At 39.1% G+C, this 15,648-nt stretch overlaps 1 protein-coding gene and 6 non-coding genes across 7 annotated transcripts in view; all 7 read left to right on the plus strand.

Moving 5' to 3' along the window:
- Window positions 1-15,648, plus strand: part of chn1 (chimerin 1) — a 56,393-nt gene that overhangs the window by 18,012 nt on the left and 22,733 nt on the right. The window contains exon 2 of the mRNA XM_088352780.1: window positions 15,193-15,261. The gene's annotated coding sequence lies outside the window, so the exon portion shown is untranslated. The remainder of the gene's footprint in view (window positions 1-15,192; window positions 15,262-15,648) is intronic.
- trnar-ucu (transfer RNA arginine (anticodon UCU)) lies at window positions 288-380 on the plus strand. Its single transcript has 2 exons — window positions 288-324; window positions 345-380. It is a non-coding gene; the product is annotated as a tRNA-Arg (tRNA).
- trnar-ucu (transfer RNA arginine (anticodon UCU)) lies at window positions 1,071-1,163 on the plus strand. The gene is made up of 2 exons: window positions 1,071-1,107; window positions 1,128-1,163. It is a non-coding gene; the product is annotated as a tRNA-Arg (tRNA).
- Window positions 2,636-2,728, plus strand: trnar-ucu (transfer RNA arginine (anticodon UCU)). Its single transcript has 2 exons — window positions 2,636-2,672; window positions 2,693-2,728. It is a non-coding gene; the product is annotated as a tRNA-Arg (tRNA).
- Window positions 3,412-3,504, plus strand: trnar-ucu (transfer RNA arginine (anticodon UCU)). Its single transcript has 2 exons — window positions 3,412-3,448; window positions 3,469-3,504. It is a non-coding gene; the product is annotated as a tRNA-Arg (tRNA).
- Window positions 4,188-4,280, plus strand: trnar-ucu (transfer RNA arginine (anticodon UCU)). Its single transcript has 2 exons — window positions 4,188-4,224; window positions 4,245-4,280. It is a non-coding gene; the product is annotated as a tRNA-Arg (tRNA).
- On the plus strand, window positions 4,963-5,055 carry trnar-ucu (transfer RNA arginine (anticodon UCU)). The gene is made up of 2 exons: window positions 4,963-4,999; window positions 5,020-5,055. It is a non-coding gene; the product is annotated as a tRNA-Arg (tRNA).

Raw genomic sequence — 15,648 nt, forward strand, 5'->3', positions numbered from 1 at the left:
AAGCATTAAACACAAGTTTCAAACCTGTTTCCAAAGACAAAAGGCCAAATTCCACAGAACTGCCCTGATGTATAAGCTTATAAATGAACCAAAATCAAACTGCGATAGCCATGAATTTGACGCAAGACAACTGCTTGGTCGACAGATATGCTAACCACAACATCACAAAAGCTGTAACAACACACGGACCACAAAATTTTGACCGGGAACCATGACAGATGCTACGTAGATTGTTGGACTGTTATGACCAAAATTAGGACCCAGGGCAGGCCCTTGTAACTATCACCGGCTCTGTGGCGCAATGGACAGCGCATTGGACTTCTAAGAAATACAAAACTGTAGTAATTCAAAGGTTGTGGGTTCGAGTCACACCAGGGTCGTATAGTTTGTATTGTCAGATGTAGAATGTAGGTACCTCTTGCACTACAACATTTTTACTTCTTCACCCCCAAAGAAAGTCTTCTGGTGATCCACAAGCGGGGCAAATACTAAACCCCGACACACAAAGTCTGTGCTAGTATATGCTGATTACGGAGAACCTACGTACGTTCAAAGAAAAGAGAAAACTACTAACAACAGCATAAATTTAAAAGAATTGACCAGTGTCAGCCTGGAACCAGACCCAGATCAACTGTTTGTATGGCAGTTATGCTACCACTACACGAGAAACACCTAAACCAGTCGTAAACTCAACTGCTTGGACTACTGATAATCAAACCAACCAGACCAGGTTCATCTGCTTGGGGGCACCTATGTCGACCACTACACCACCAGTGCTGGAAGAAGCATTAAACACAAGTTTCAAACCTGTTTCCAAAGACAAAAGGCCAAATTCCACAGAACTGCCCTGATGTATAAGCTTATAAATGAACCAAAATCAAACTGCGATAGCCATGAATTTGACGCAAGACAACTGCTTGGTCGACAGATATGCTAACCACAACATCACAAAAGCTGTAGCAACACACGGTCCACAAAATTTTGACCGGGAACCATGACAGATGCCACGTAGATTGTTGGACTGTTATGACCAAAAATCAGACCCAGGGCACACCCGTGTAACTATAACTGGCTCTGTGGCGCAATGGATAGCGCATTGGACTTCTAAGAAATACAAAGCTGTAGTAATTCAAAGGTTGTGGGTTCGAGTCCCACCAGAGTCGAATAGTTTGTATTGTCAGATGTAGAATGTAGGGACCTCTTGCACTACAACATTTTTACTTCTTCACCCCCAAAGAAAGTCTTCTGGTGATCCACAAGCGGGGCAAATACTAAACTCTGATACACAAAGTCTGTGCTAGTATATGCTGATTACGGAGAACCTACGTACGTTCAGAAAAAAGAGAAAACTACAAACTACAGCATGAATTTAACAGAATTGACCAGTGTCACCCTGGAAACAGACCCAGATCAACTGTTTTTATGGCAGTTATGCTACAACGACACGAAAAACACCTAAACCAGTGGTAAACTCAACTGCTTGGACTACTGATAATCTAACCAACCAGACCCGCTTCATCTGTTTGGGGGCACCTATGTCGACCACTACACCACCAGTGCTGGAAGAAGCAGTAAACACAAGTTTCAAACCTGTTTCCAAAGACAAAAGGCCAAATTCCACAGAACTGCCCTGATGTATAAGCTTATAAATGAACCAAAATCAAACTGCGATAGCCATGAATTTGACGCAAAACAACTGCTTGGTCGACAGATATGCTAACCACAACATCACAAAAGCTGTAACAACAGACGGTCCACAAAATTTTGACCGGGAACCATGACAGATGCTACGTAGATTGTTGGACTGTTATGACCAAAAATCGGACCCAGGGCACGCGCTTGCAACTATCACTGGCTCTGTGGCGCAATGGACATCGCATTGGACTTCTAAGAAATACAAAACTGTAGTAATTAAAGGTTGTGGGTTTGAGTCCCACCAGAGTCGTATAGTTTGTATTGTCAGAGGTAGAATGTAGAGACCTCTTGCACTACAACATTTTTACTTCTTCACCCCCAAAGAAAGTCTTCTGGTGATCCACAAGCGGGGCAAATACTAAACTCTGATACAAAAAGTCTGTGCTAGTATATGCTGATTACGGAGAACCTATGTACGTTCACAAAAAAGAGAAAACTACAAGCTACAGCATTAATTTAACAGAATTGACCAGTGTCACCCTGGAACCAGACCCAGATCAACTGTTTATATGGCAGTTATGCTACCACTACACGAGAAACACCTAAACCAGTGGTAAACTCAACTGCTTGGACTACTGATAATCTAACCAACCAGACCAGGTTCATCTGCTTGGGGGCACCTATGTCGACCACTACACCACCAGTGCTGGAAGAAGCATTAAACACAAGTTTCAAACCTGTTTCCAAAGACAAAAGGCCAAATTCCACAGAACTGCCCTGATGTATAAGCTTATAAATGAACCAAAATCAAACTGCGATAGCCATGAATTTGACGCAAAACAACTGCTTGGTCGACAGATATGCTAACCACAACATCACAAAAGCTGTAACAACAGACGGTCCACAAAATTTTGACCGGGAACCATGACAGATGCTACGTAGATTGTTGGACTGTTATGACCAAAAATCGGACCCAGGGCACGCGCTTGCAACTATCACTGGCTCTGTGGCGCAATGGACATCGCATTGGACTTCTAAGAAATACAAAACTGTAGTAATTCAAAGGTTGTGGGTTCGAGTCCCACCAGAGTCGTATAGTTTGTATTGTCAGAGGTAGAATGTAGAGACCTCTTGCACTACAACATTTTTACTTCTTCACCCCCAAAGAAAGTCTTCTGGTGATCCACAAGCGGGGCAAATACTAAACTCTGATACACAAAGTCTGTGCTAGTATATGCTGATTACGGAGAACCTACGTACGTTCAGAAAAAAGAGAAAACTACAGCATGAATTTAACAGAATTGACCAGTGTCACCCTGGAAACAGACCCAGATCAACTGTTTATATGGCAGTTATGCTACAACGACACGAGAAACACCTAAACCAGTGGTAAACTCAACTGCTTGGACTACTGATAATCTAACCAACCAGACCAGGTTCATCTGCTTGGGGGCACCTATGTCGACCACTACACCACCAGTGCTGGAAGAAGCATTAAACACAAGTTTCAAACCTGTTTCCAAAGACAAAAGGCCAAATTCCACAGAACTGCCCTGACGTATAAGCTTATAAATGAACCAAAATCAAACTGCGATAGCCATGAATTTGACGCAAGACAACTGCTTGGTCGACAGATATGCTAACCACAACATCACAAAAGCTGTAACAACACACGGTCCACAAAATTTTGACCGGGAACCATGACAGATGCTACGTAGATTGTTGGACTGTTATGACCAAAAATCGGACCCAGGGCACGCGCTTATAACTATTACTGGCTCTGTGGCGCAATGGACAGCGCATTGGACTTCTAAGAAATACGAAACTGTAGTAATTCAAAGGTTGTGGGTTCGAGTCCCACCAAAGTCGTATAGTTTGTATTTTCAGAGGTAGAATGTAGAGACCTCTTGCACTACAACATTTTTACTTCTTCACCCCCAAAGAAAGTCTTCTGGTGATCCACAAGCGGGGCAAATACTAAACTCTGATACACAAAGCCTGTGCTAGTATATGCTGATTACGGAGAACCTACGTACGTTCAGAAAAAAGAGAAAACTACAGCATGAATTTAACAGAATTGACCAGTGTCACCCTGGAAACAGACCCAGATCAACTGTTTATATGGCAGTTATGCTACTACGACACGAGAAACACCTAAACCAGTGGTAAACTCAACTACTTGGACCACTGATAATCTAACCAACCAGACCAGGTTCATCTGCTTGGGGGCACCTATGTCGACCACTACACCACCAGTGCTGGAAGAACCATTAAACACAAGTTTCAAACCTGTTTCCAAAGACAAAAGGCCAAATTCCACAGAACTGCCCTGATGTATAAGCTTATAAATGAACCAAAATCAAACTGCGATAGCCATGAATTTGACGCAAGACAACTGCTTGGTCGACAGATATGCTAACCACAACATCACAAAAGCTGTAACAACACACGGTCCACAAAATTTTGACCGGGAACCATGACAGATGCTACGTAGATTGTTGGACTGTTATGACCAAAATTAGGACCCAGGGCAGGCCCTTGTAACTATCAGTGGCTCTGTGGCGCAATGGACAGCGCATTGGACTTCTAAGAAATGCAAAACTGTAGTAATTCAAAGGTTGTGGGTTCGAGTCCCACCAGAGTCGTATAGTTTGTATTGTCAGAGGTAGAATGTAGAGACCTCTTGCACTACAACATTTTTACTTCTTCACCCCCAAAGAAAGTCTTCTGGTGATCCACAAGCGGGGCAAATACTAAACTCTGATACACAAAGTCTGTGCTAGTATATGCTGATTACGGAGAACCTACGTACGTTCAGAAAAAAGAGAAAACTACAGCATGAATTTAACAGAATTGACCAGTGTCACCCTGGAAACAGACCCAGATCAACTGTTTATATGGCAGTTATGCTACAACGACACGAGAAACACCTAAACCAGTGGTAAACTCAACTGCTTGGACTACTGATAATCAAACCAACCAGACCAGCTTCATCTGCTTGGGGGCACCTATGTCGACCACTACACCACCAGTGCTGGAAGAAGCACTAAACACAAGTTTCAAACCTGTTTCCAAAGACAAAAGGCCAAATTCCACAGAACTGCCCTGATGTATAAGCTTATAAATGAACCAGAATCAAACTTTGATAGCCATGAATTTGACGCAAGTCAACTGCTTGGTCGACAGATATGCTAACCACAACATTACAAAAGCTGTAGGAACACACGGTCCACAAATTTTGACCGGGAACCATGAAAGACGCCACGTAGATTGTTGGACTGTTATGACCAAAAATCGGACCCAGGGCAGGCCCATGTAACTAGCACTGGCTCTGTGGCGCAATGGACAGCGCATTGGACTTCTAAGAAATACAAAACTGTAGTAATTCAAAGGTTGTGGGTTCGAGTCCCACCAGAGTCGTACAGTTTGAATTGTCAAATGTAGAATGTAGAGACCTCTTGCTCTACAACATTTTTATTTCCTCACCCCCAAAGGATGTTTTCTGGTGAACCACAACCGGCGTAAATACTAAACTCTGATACACAAAGTCTGTGCTTGTAAAAGCTGATTAAGGAGAACCCAATATGTTTTTTATTTTAAACCTACTGTTTGTGTTGTGCTACCACGTAGCTGTTGTGTTATTGCTGCGTTTTAGTGGTTTTAACTGATATGTTTTTGTTAAAACCGGCCCTGTTAGTGCTCTGCTATCATATTGCTGTTTTGTTATTGTATATATGTCAACCAGTACGTTTTTGCCGCACAAAGTAAGTTTATTATGCATTTTAAGACGTGTACGACGTACAAGATAATCTGTAGGGAAAAACGCAAATTTGTCAACTATGGGTACCATCCTGTATACACTGACAATCACGAAACGGCAAATCAATCAAGCCAAACGAGTTCGCCGCGGTAGCCTCTATATTGGTATCGTTTATTTTTTTGCAAACGAAGCGAGCGGTTTGATGTAGTGAAAGGAAGTCGGTCTCTTTTTAGAGAATTGGCTTGTTTGGCTCAACTCATTAAAGAGAGCCGGCTCTCAAACGGCTCACTTGCTTTGATGCATTATTACGAATTATTATGTTGTATAAAGAAGTCAAGAAAAAAAGGAAGTATAAAATGAGAAAATAAAAAAAGACAGGTTGGTGGTTATCCTTTTAATCAGTATATTACCATTAATAATTTAATGCAGAAAATGAATTCATAGTTTGAACAAGAAAATGTATTTTTTTTAGTTAATTCTATTTGCATGTATTTTTCCCTCTTACAGTGAACGTCCAAACTACTTTATTTTTTATCTTTTTTTATAATAAACTTCATTCATGTCGAGCAACTCAGGATCTCACAACAAAATGTTAATTAACAATATATACTGTATAACGAAACACATCTACAATATAACATGTTAAACTACATAAATAAACACGTTTGAAAAAAAATATATAGTGTAAGATTATTTTGTATTTTTTTTTTAAGGGAAAATTCGATAGTTTGGAAGGGCATGGAGCCGTGGATGTTGACAGGTATGTTATTGTCGCATCTCTGTGGTTTTAACCGGTATGTATTTTTAAAAACTTGCCCTGTTAATGCTGTGCTACCGTGTTTCTGTTGTGTTATTGCCGCATCCCACATGCTATTAATGGACAGTTACGGCTTGTTTTCCTTTAAAAATGTACCAGGTCGAGGCTTATAATCAGGTGCGCCCTATAATCCGGAAATTACGGTCAAGTGGTGATTTTTATAACCAATAAATGATGCTGTTAAGAAACTATTGAAATGGAAACGTGACTATCGCCCATTTGTTCTCCCAGTAACCACCACCAAGAAGCCATTTTGCCCTTTCTTAAATGTCAATTACAATCGATCGGCTCATGAGCAGTCAGCCAACCCAACCAATAAGACGAGAAAAGAATTCCATTAGCCAAAAACGTCCTCATGGGAACCGTGAATTTAAAGCAGACGTGTTTTTTGTGTTTTTTTTTTCTACAGCTAGACAAATATTAGCCTCATTTTTATACATCGTGACCAGATTACAAATAATGTCATCCAACCCTGCTGTTTTTGTTCATACTTGTTTCCACAGTCACAGTAATTAAAGGGACAGTGTGTGTTATTTAGCGCTTCTTGGTGGTCGAAAATACGTCATTCATTGAAAATAACTATTCATTTTAAAAACAAGTAAAAAATACATGGTATGCATTTATGTTAAGAGCATGAAATATAAGGAAACAAAAATAATTTATCTGAGTAATTATTTGGTGTTGTTGGTGTCAAGAATACTTACTATGCATTTCAGAGTTTTGGAAAAAAAAATCATTTTTATGGAAGAAAGAACTGTTTTTTTTCCCGCTATGTTTGAAATTAGTTGATTGCTATTTTGACAAGTATGCACTGTTTACATCATAGTCACAATCAATGTTCCCTCTAGTTTTCCACGGTTCTGAGCGTTCACACAAAGTCGGTGAGCAACACTTGAAACAACAGTGAGCAACCATAATTCCAAGTGTGGCAAGATAATTAACTATCAAACATGTCTTAAACTTAACATCAAGTTACATTTTGCTGAGTTTCCGGCAATGCAAAATTATTTTTCTCTTTTGAATGAATTGACTCATGTACTATTGCAAAGGTTGTACGGCCTACAAACGTCGTTTGTTCTTACAATTCTTTCACAAGATATCCATTTCTTTTTATATCCTGATATATTTTGTCGCATAATATTAACATTTTTGGGGGCTTATTTAGTCGGTTGTAAGATACAGAACTGTACTTAATCACATTCTTTAGTGGAAGTACAATGTTGGCAACAAGATTCACTTGATATAATTGGAAATGCAACACAAACTTTTTATTCTTTTTTCCGTGTTTTTTTTCTACTTTTTTTAAAACTTCCTTTAAAAAAATCTCATTGTGTTTATTTTTTCCGAGCTGTTACTTTTTTCTTTTTGTTCTCTATTAATTTTTCCTATATTTCTTTCTTTTCTTTTTTCTGGCTTTTTTTTATAATTTTTTCCTTCTTTTTTTTTTTTTTTCTTTTTTTCTCAGCTTTTCACTACTTTTTCATTTTGGTATTTTTATCTTTTTTGTTCTATTCCCCCTTGCTTGAAGTCATTTTGTGCATAATTTTACTTAATATTTGGTCATGTAGGGATTAAAGAAGCATAAACAACCTGAAGAGTCGTTTAGGACCCAAAAGAGCCGGTTCCTTTTTAGTGAGCCGAGCCGAAGAAGCCGGTTCTCGACATACTCTACTAACTTTACTCAACTTCGTTCGACTTCAAAATACCGCGTTTAGGACACAACGTCAGGGGAACCCGTGTATTTTTACCTTCATGCACTGTAACTTTGACTTAAGTCGCTTCTTAATAAGTAATTTTGAGCCCTCATTTTTGTGCGCTGGCTAGTTTTTCTTGTGCAATGAAAATGTGCGAGCAGTGCGCAATTGCACACGCGCGCAGCTTAGAGGGAACACTGGTCACAATCGATCAGTCATGTTGCTGTTCTTTGATAGCCACACCCTTTAGGGTGGCTCTGCTTTTGTATCCTGAGAAATTTAATACAACTAAGGGCTCAAGATTGGGCTTTTGGAACAGATTGAAATTTCTTACCAGAGGTTTGCATCGTGTTCTTTTCTCCTAGCAAGTTCAAAATCCATTAAGGTCTTCTCTCCTTATTTTGCGTGTCTACTAAACTATAAGCTTATCATATGCATGCACGTTTTACATTTAATTTTACATTTGTTTGGAAATCGATTAATGCCATAAAATTGGTTTTGAAACCGAGAGAAGTTATATATTATGCGCCTCATTTAAGCATTCAATTAAAAGCTCAAAACGAAAATCCATTTATTTTTGTTTTACATTCAATAAATATCTTGATAAATACATTAAATATGCAATAAGAAAAATAAAAAGGCAAGAGACTCAAACCATAACTTTAATGAGCATAATGTTCTCTACTACTGCCACTGTAAATACACAAATGTTTATCATATATCGTTAATACATTGTTTTTTTTAAATTTACATCCTTTTACATATGTTTATCTTTTAATATATCTTACTTTGCACTAAAAAGGAGAAGGCCTCCAATTTGGTTGTACTATTGTATAATGACAATAAAAGCCTTTACCCCATTCATTCATGTCATATTAGTAGTACTTTTTTACTATAAAAACATTGTCATTTTATTTGTATCATTTTAGTTGGCGGGCCAGATTAAGATGCTCGAGCCCTAGATTGCCCACCGCCGCTTTAAAATTGGTAACAAGAGGGCGGCGCACACGTCTGCAGCGGCTAATGGCACACCAGCAGGTTTTCTTATCTTTTTAATTTTGCCCTTTGGACTCTTCCACAGGGCCATCACCCCGCTAAAAAAGCGCACAAAACAGTGAAAACATATCTTGCGACCTAATTTGTTTTTTTTGCTGCTATGTTGTTGCGTGATACTGAAAAATATATTGTGACTTATTTTGGGGGAGGTTGTTTCTGCTAAATGTTATTGCTCTTCTTTTTATTGCATTGTTGTTACTGTCATGATTTGCCAATTTCCTTCACCTGCGCTCACTAGTTCAGCCCCAGCTGCCACTTGTTCCCTAATTAGTCCTCCTTTTTAAGCACGTCATTCTCGTTCACTCCTGGTCAGTCCGTCAGCGAACCTCAGTGCATGCAAGGCAAGCACTTTTGACTCTGGCCCCAGTTTTGATCCCGACCATTTTCCTGTATTGATTCCCGATCTAAGCTCCGTTCTCCTGTCCCAGCTACCTGTATCCTGCCCGACCTGTTTACTGTATCGATCCCCGATCCAAGCTCCGTTCTGCTGTCCTGGTTACCCGTATCCTGCCCGACCTGTTTCCTGTATCGATCCCGATCCAAGCTCTGTTCTCCTGTCCAGCAACCCATATCCTACCCGACCTGTTTCCTGTATCGATCCCCGATCCAAGCTCTGTTCTCCTGTCCCGGCTACCCGTATCCTGCCTGGTTCTGTTTCCAGTATTGATCCCCGATCCAAGATCCATTCTCCTGTCCGGGCACCCGTACCCTGCATTATTCTGTTTCCTGTATCGATCCCCAACCACACTCCGTTCTCTTGTCCCGGCTGCCCGACTTGTTTCCGATATTCAACCACGCATCGTCGCTCGTCCCGGCCACCAGACTCGTTCCAATCTCCGACCACGCTTTGTTCGCAAGGGCTTCCCGCTCCTCCTGCCCAGCGAGCACCAGATCACTGTCTTTTCCCCTGTTCCTGTCCTACGCATTTGTGTCCACTGTTTATTCCGGTCGTTAAAGTTACGATGCTCTTTTCTTATTCATTGACAATCATTGCACGATCCTTATAACTTAGGCTTGTTTCTAAACACTATGTTGTGAATATTTTTTGGGTCTTGCATCCTGAAATCCTTTTTTCCCCCTTACAATCTTTCGTACATGTTTACCCTGGAGTGCCATGTCTAACCTCGTTGCATACAATGCTTTACAACGTTGATATCAACGACAATAAAGCAGTTCAATTCGAAACCTCAATAAGGTACAAAAACAGCTACACATTTTTCTAAATATGCTTAGCTGTTTGTGTATATAATTTGTTATGGTTAGAGGTCTAGTTTAGGCTGGCTGCTTTTTAAGTATATGCTCTTATTCAGGGGTCTCCAAGGTGGTGCCCGCGGGTACCAGGGCGCTCCATGATGAAAGTTGAGGTGCCCGCAGACCTGTTCGGAAAATAGCTCACTAGCAAAATGGTTTATTTTACTTTATTTTATTGACTGAGCCATATTTTGTAATATTTACCCTGGAATAACATAGTAATAACATAGTAATAACTTGGATCAGTTGTTATTTTTTAAATTCAAATAAAAGATTTCCAGTTCATGGACTTAATGGACGAAAAAAAATATCTATTCTAGTATATATATATATATATATATATATATATATATATATATATATATATATATATAAATGTTCATCTTTTTATTGCTTTATTTTACACGAAATACAAAAAACTAAATTCCACTTCATGGGTTTTATAAAACGAATCTGCCAAAAAATGTGCAGTTTAGCTATCTTCCTACCATTTATCTATTTAGCAAGTTATGTAGCTAGCTCTATACATTTGTTGCATGCTATCTATCTCATTTCATACATTTTTGGTAGTTGTCAAGCTAAATTTTGGCTTCTTTTGTAGCTAACTATCTAGATTTATTTTTTCACTTTCTATTCGGCTCTTTAGATGGCTTTTTACTGACATAGCGAGCTATCTAGCTCCCTTTTCGTTTTATCCCAGTTTACCTTTCTAGCTAACTACTCAAGCTACCTTTTGAGCTAATAATACATTTTTAAAATTGGTCACTGAGTATGTTGTCACCATAACGTGAAAGATTGGAGCCTCCTGTTTTAAATGATTTAATTCATAAAATAAAACGTTTGGCTAAACACCAAAAGTAATTTGCCGGTGCGGAATAGCCGGCCCAAAAAGAACCATTCATCAGCGTCAGAGTGCTTTTGTTCGAGGAAACAGCTCTTTGTGCAGCCGGCACAGATAAAAACAATGTCATTATCGTCCACGAGCGTATGTAGCGCTCGTTTTTTGCTGGCCGATTACCAAGATAGAACCGGTCTAGACTATAAGGAATGCTGATCTTTGTTTTCTTTGTTGAACATAAATGTAAAGACCTCTGTAAGTGGAGCATAGCGGATCAAGTCATTCGATGACAGACCAATTCATGCATCTACATTTCATATTTCCTCCAATCTGAGCTCGTCATTGTCTTAAACAAACTGACGCTAATTCAAGCGCCGAGCGGTGTTTGTTCTGGTAATAGCTTCATGTCATCGCGTTTGAAATCATTCTTAGTCAAAGTGCAGCTCGGGTTTTATCAAAAGACGATATTTCACTCAGGATATGTCGTGAGCTTCTCGTTCCGTCCTTGCTTATGAATAAAAAATCTTGATAGCGTCAGGCCATAAATCAATGTCGCCGTGCCGGCTGCTCCAACCCTGTGCTGGTAATTTATCTCTTCACGGGGAAATTGAGTTTAATTTGTCAAGGTTTTATTGCAAGAGCAGCAAAAAAAAAAAGGTTGAAGTCTTTGTCACAGATTCAGTGCCATTTCCGGATATAGACGTCAAACCTGCATTTCCTATAAAAAGAGAGAAAAAAAACGTTCTTTTAGTTAAAATGCCGCTCATTTTGTAATTAAAATATATGTAAATTTCACAACATTTTTTAATTGTTTTTCTTTGGAAATAAGGAAAATAATGCGTCAAATAAACTTATAATTGTCATGGTTCAGCACCTGCAGTCCCACTCTTCCTCAGATGATGGCAGCATCACCCCATTTCCAATCACCTTCTCAACTTATCCATCCCGGTGCTCCCCATCAACGACATTAAAATAAAAACGTTAAAAAGACATAGTAAAATAAAAACAAAAACGCTAAAATAAGCATTTTCTGGCTGCGGAGTAAGCGCACAGAAATAGTTTCAAATCCAGAATTTCGTATTTATGATGGAGATTTGACTTCTATATCAGTCATTGGCAATTGAAGTGCTACCAAGACTCCCACTTTTTTTCCTGGTCTTACAATAAGGGTGCTACATATTAATAGTAAGAAGATTTTTTTTTAAATATTGTAAGCTTATTTTAAATATTATTTTTCTTATTTTAATAAAATGAAATGATCTGCATTTACATAGCGCTTTTCAAGTCAATGACTTCCCAAAGCGCTTTACATTGTGCTTCACATTTCCCAATAGCGGCCGTGATCTGTGCAGCCATGTAAGGCGCTAACGAGACATATATGTTAGAATTATTTTTTAAACAACTAAGATCATTTTCTTTTTTTCATTTTGCTAATTGAAGCGATACTCATTTTACCAAAGAAACCATTCTGAAATATACGATAATAAGAAAAACACTTCTTTTAAATACATTTTCTACCTAGGGGGTTAGGATTGTTTTTTTACAGTGTGATCATCTTGTGAAAAGTTTTTTTTAATATACCCTTACCTTGTATTGACGTAAGCTACTATTTATATTTAAAAGAAACCTCCTTGTTCAACTTTATCATGTTTGCTCATCTCTGTCATGTTTTCTGCTTACGTAAAAGGTTGCATAACTTTGTGATCCCTGCAGCTTTTCTGTGACATGAGTTGACTGAAAGTACAAATTGATGTTATTGCCATGAGGTGGGATTACCAGATTAAGATTTAAAACAAGATGATCATCGGTGAAGACGGGAAAAGAACACGGAGAGTACAGTTGCTGTTTTCACGGGTCACGGTGTTGGGTCAGCAGTGCATTAGAGGAACATTTTCTTATATAACAGCTTTTATACTAAAGGTGAAAGGGCATTTCCTGGATCAGAACAAGTATTCGCACTTGCATTACCCAGAAATAGAGCTGGAGAGAAGCAATCCTGTTGAGGGCATTTATTACAAAGTTTCAAAATAGAGATCAGAACAGAGTACTCTGGGTTGGTCTGATAAGGAGACAGTTCTCATAGTCAGAAGGGCATCGAAAATTGTTGACCACAGTTTTTACAGGAAAGGGGTGTGGATTTGCGAAATGGAACTTGACTCTCTAACAGGTACCTCTGGGATCTCGCATTACAAGGAAAGGATCTGAATGAACAAGCGAGTTTTGTTAAAACTGTACACAGCTGGATTTTGAATGTTTCTATGATAAGAGTGGAACACCATTACTAGGAAAGTACTGATAAGAAAGGATACAGCAAGTAAATACTTCACTCAAATATGTGGATGAACATACGTGCATTCATGACAACTAAAATGAATAATGTGATTATCAAAGTAATGCTGGGATGTTCAAAAAATAAACTCAATATAGCTGAAAAACCCATGTTATGGTAACTACATACTCAGTGAGCTTTTCTAATAATCCAACAATACCAAGCAGAAAAACATATATATACCGCGCCGTGAAAAAGTATTTGCTCCCATTCTGATTTCTGTGTTTTTTGCATATTCATCACTCACAAAGGTTTCAGATAATCAAACCAATTTTAATATCACCCAAAAATAACCCAGGGAAATACAAAATGTTGTTTTGAAATATTGATTCCATTTATTAAGGCATAAAAAAATCAAAACCTATCTGGCCCTATGTGAAAAGGTACACCTGATAAAGGGTTGGGCCACCTTTGGCGACAATAACAGAAATCAAACATTTACAATAATTAGTAATGAGTCTTTCACAACACTGTGGAGGAATTTTGGCCCACTCTTCTTTGCAAAATTGTTTCAAATCTGCCATATTGGAGGGTTTTCTAGCATGAACTTCCCGTTTATGCCACACCACTGCATCTCAATTGGATTCAAATCCGGACTTTGACCACTCCAGAACCTTCATTTAAATTTTTTAAGCCATTCAGAAGTGGACTTGCTGGTGTGTTTCAGATCGCTGTCTTGCTGCATGATCTAAGAGCGCTTGAGTTTGAATACCAAAATTAATTATTCCGTCAACCACAGCAAGTTGTCCTGGTCCTGAGTACTGACCTTTTCAGTAGTCACTTATTAAATATCAAATTCTTTAGATCAGGGGTCATCAACTTAGTTCCTTTGGTCACCAAGAAGCCCCTAAGAACACCCTTATTACTTTGCCGACTGGTTCAGAAAAAAAAGTCCCAATGGTGGGTCATTGTGATTTTCTCGGAAATTGGATTCCTAACTGGCATATGAGAATTCAGTAATGTGATCAGTGTCTTTAAATACATGATCAATTTTTCCAGAAACGTTTTCAAAATTAGCCTACAATTTACAGTATGTAAATCACTCAGTGCCCTTATAGTTGACTGAGCCTATTTGAAACCCTAATTCTGATGATTATAACCTGGTAATGACATGGTAATAACATGGTAACGACATGAAAGTTGTTATCCTATAAATGCATATCAAACAGGTATCCGTCTGAGCTAATCAGTAACAGAAAAAGTATCTTTTAGCTTCTAAAAGGTTGTTGACCCCTAGTTTAAAGAATGTTTGCTGATTTGGAGAGCCGAAAGTAGGCGTCCATCACTTTGTCCCCCGTGAGTCTCGTTTCTAGGCAATTAGAAAGGCCGAGCAAATCAATCGCCGTCGATTAGAGCCCAGCACATCCTGGGCGTGGAACTTAACAGCCTGCAACATCATTTGGAGTGGCTCAAGAGGACCAACTGACGCGTACAAAAGCGTTTTATGGCCTTTCATCAGATATCTTGCTGAGCAGGGAGCCTGCTAAGGAAGCACTTGGTTTGGCTTCTTTCATGTTCCACATCGCATATCGGGATGTCACTTCATATAAGTACACTTCTCTTCAATGCTCCCCTCATGCTCCTCTGATTTTTCAGTGTTTTTATCTTCTCGTGACTGGAAAGGAGAAGATCTGGTTAAGTGAGGTTACACACTAGCTTATAACGTGTAAGTGTGAATATTGCACCTTGGCTGTCAGAAATAGACTGTGACACGGGGGCTTAATCACATTTGACTTACAGGAGTGGGCGGCAGATGCGTTTTCCCACATTGCAACACCGATGCTAAATTTGATACTTCATTTGCATCCGCAGTGTTGCGTCAGGATTGCAGCAACAAAGCAGGAGGACATATTTGGAGGAAAACGCATCAGAAGATGGCAGGTATACATTTTTTAACATGGAACTGTGTAGTAGGATCGGATTTTGAAGTGAAATCATCATTAATGGATGCCTGTCCTATATAGCGATGAACACGATTCTTGGAAAAGTTGCCATTACACCTATAAAAAATGAATACGGACAAAAAACCTTGTGTGTAGCGCTTAACAGCTTTTGCTTTTTCGAAAGATGGGTGCAACCTGCAGACATGAATAATAAAGCCAATAAATCACAGACATTTATAATAATAATAATAATAATTTCCTTTGTATTGTCATTCTTTGTAACAATGTACACAGAACGAAATGTCGATACACCTGACCCGTTGTAGCGAGCCGATGCAGCCGCAGCCAACAGAGGGCGCCGCCATTTTTACCAATGTTATAAGTC

Source organism: Urocampus carinirostris, chromosome 14, assembly GCF_059441175.1.
Source record: "Urocampus carinirostris isolate Australia breed hairy pipefish chromosome 14, RoL_Ucar_1.0, whole genome shotgun sequence".
NCBI lineage: Eukaryota > Metazoa > Chordata > Actinopteri > Syngnathiformes > Syngnathidae > Urocampus > Urocampus carinirostris.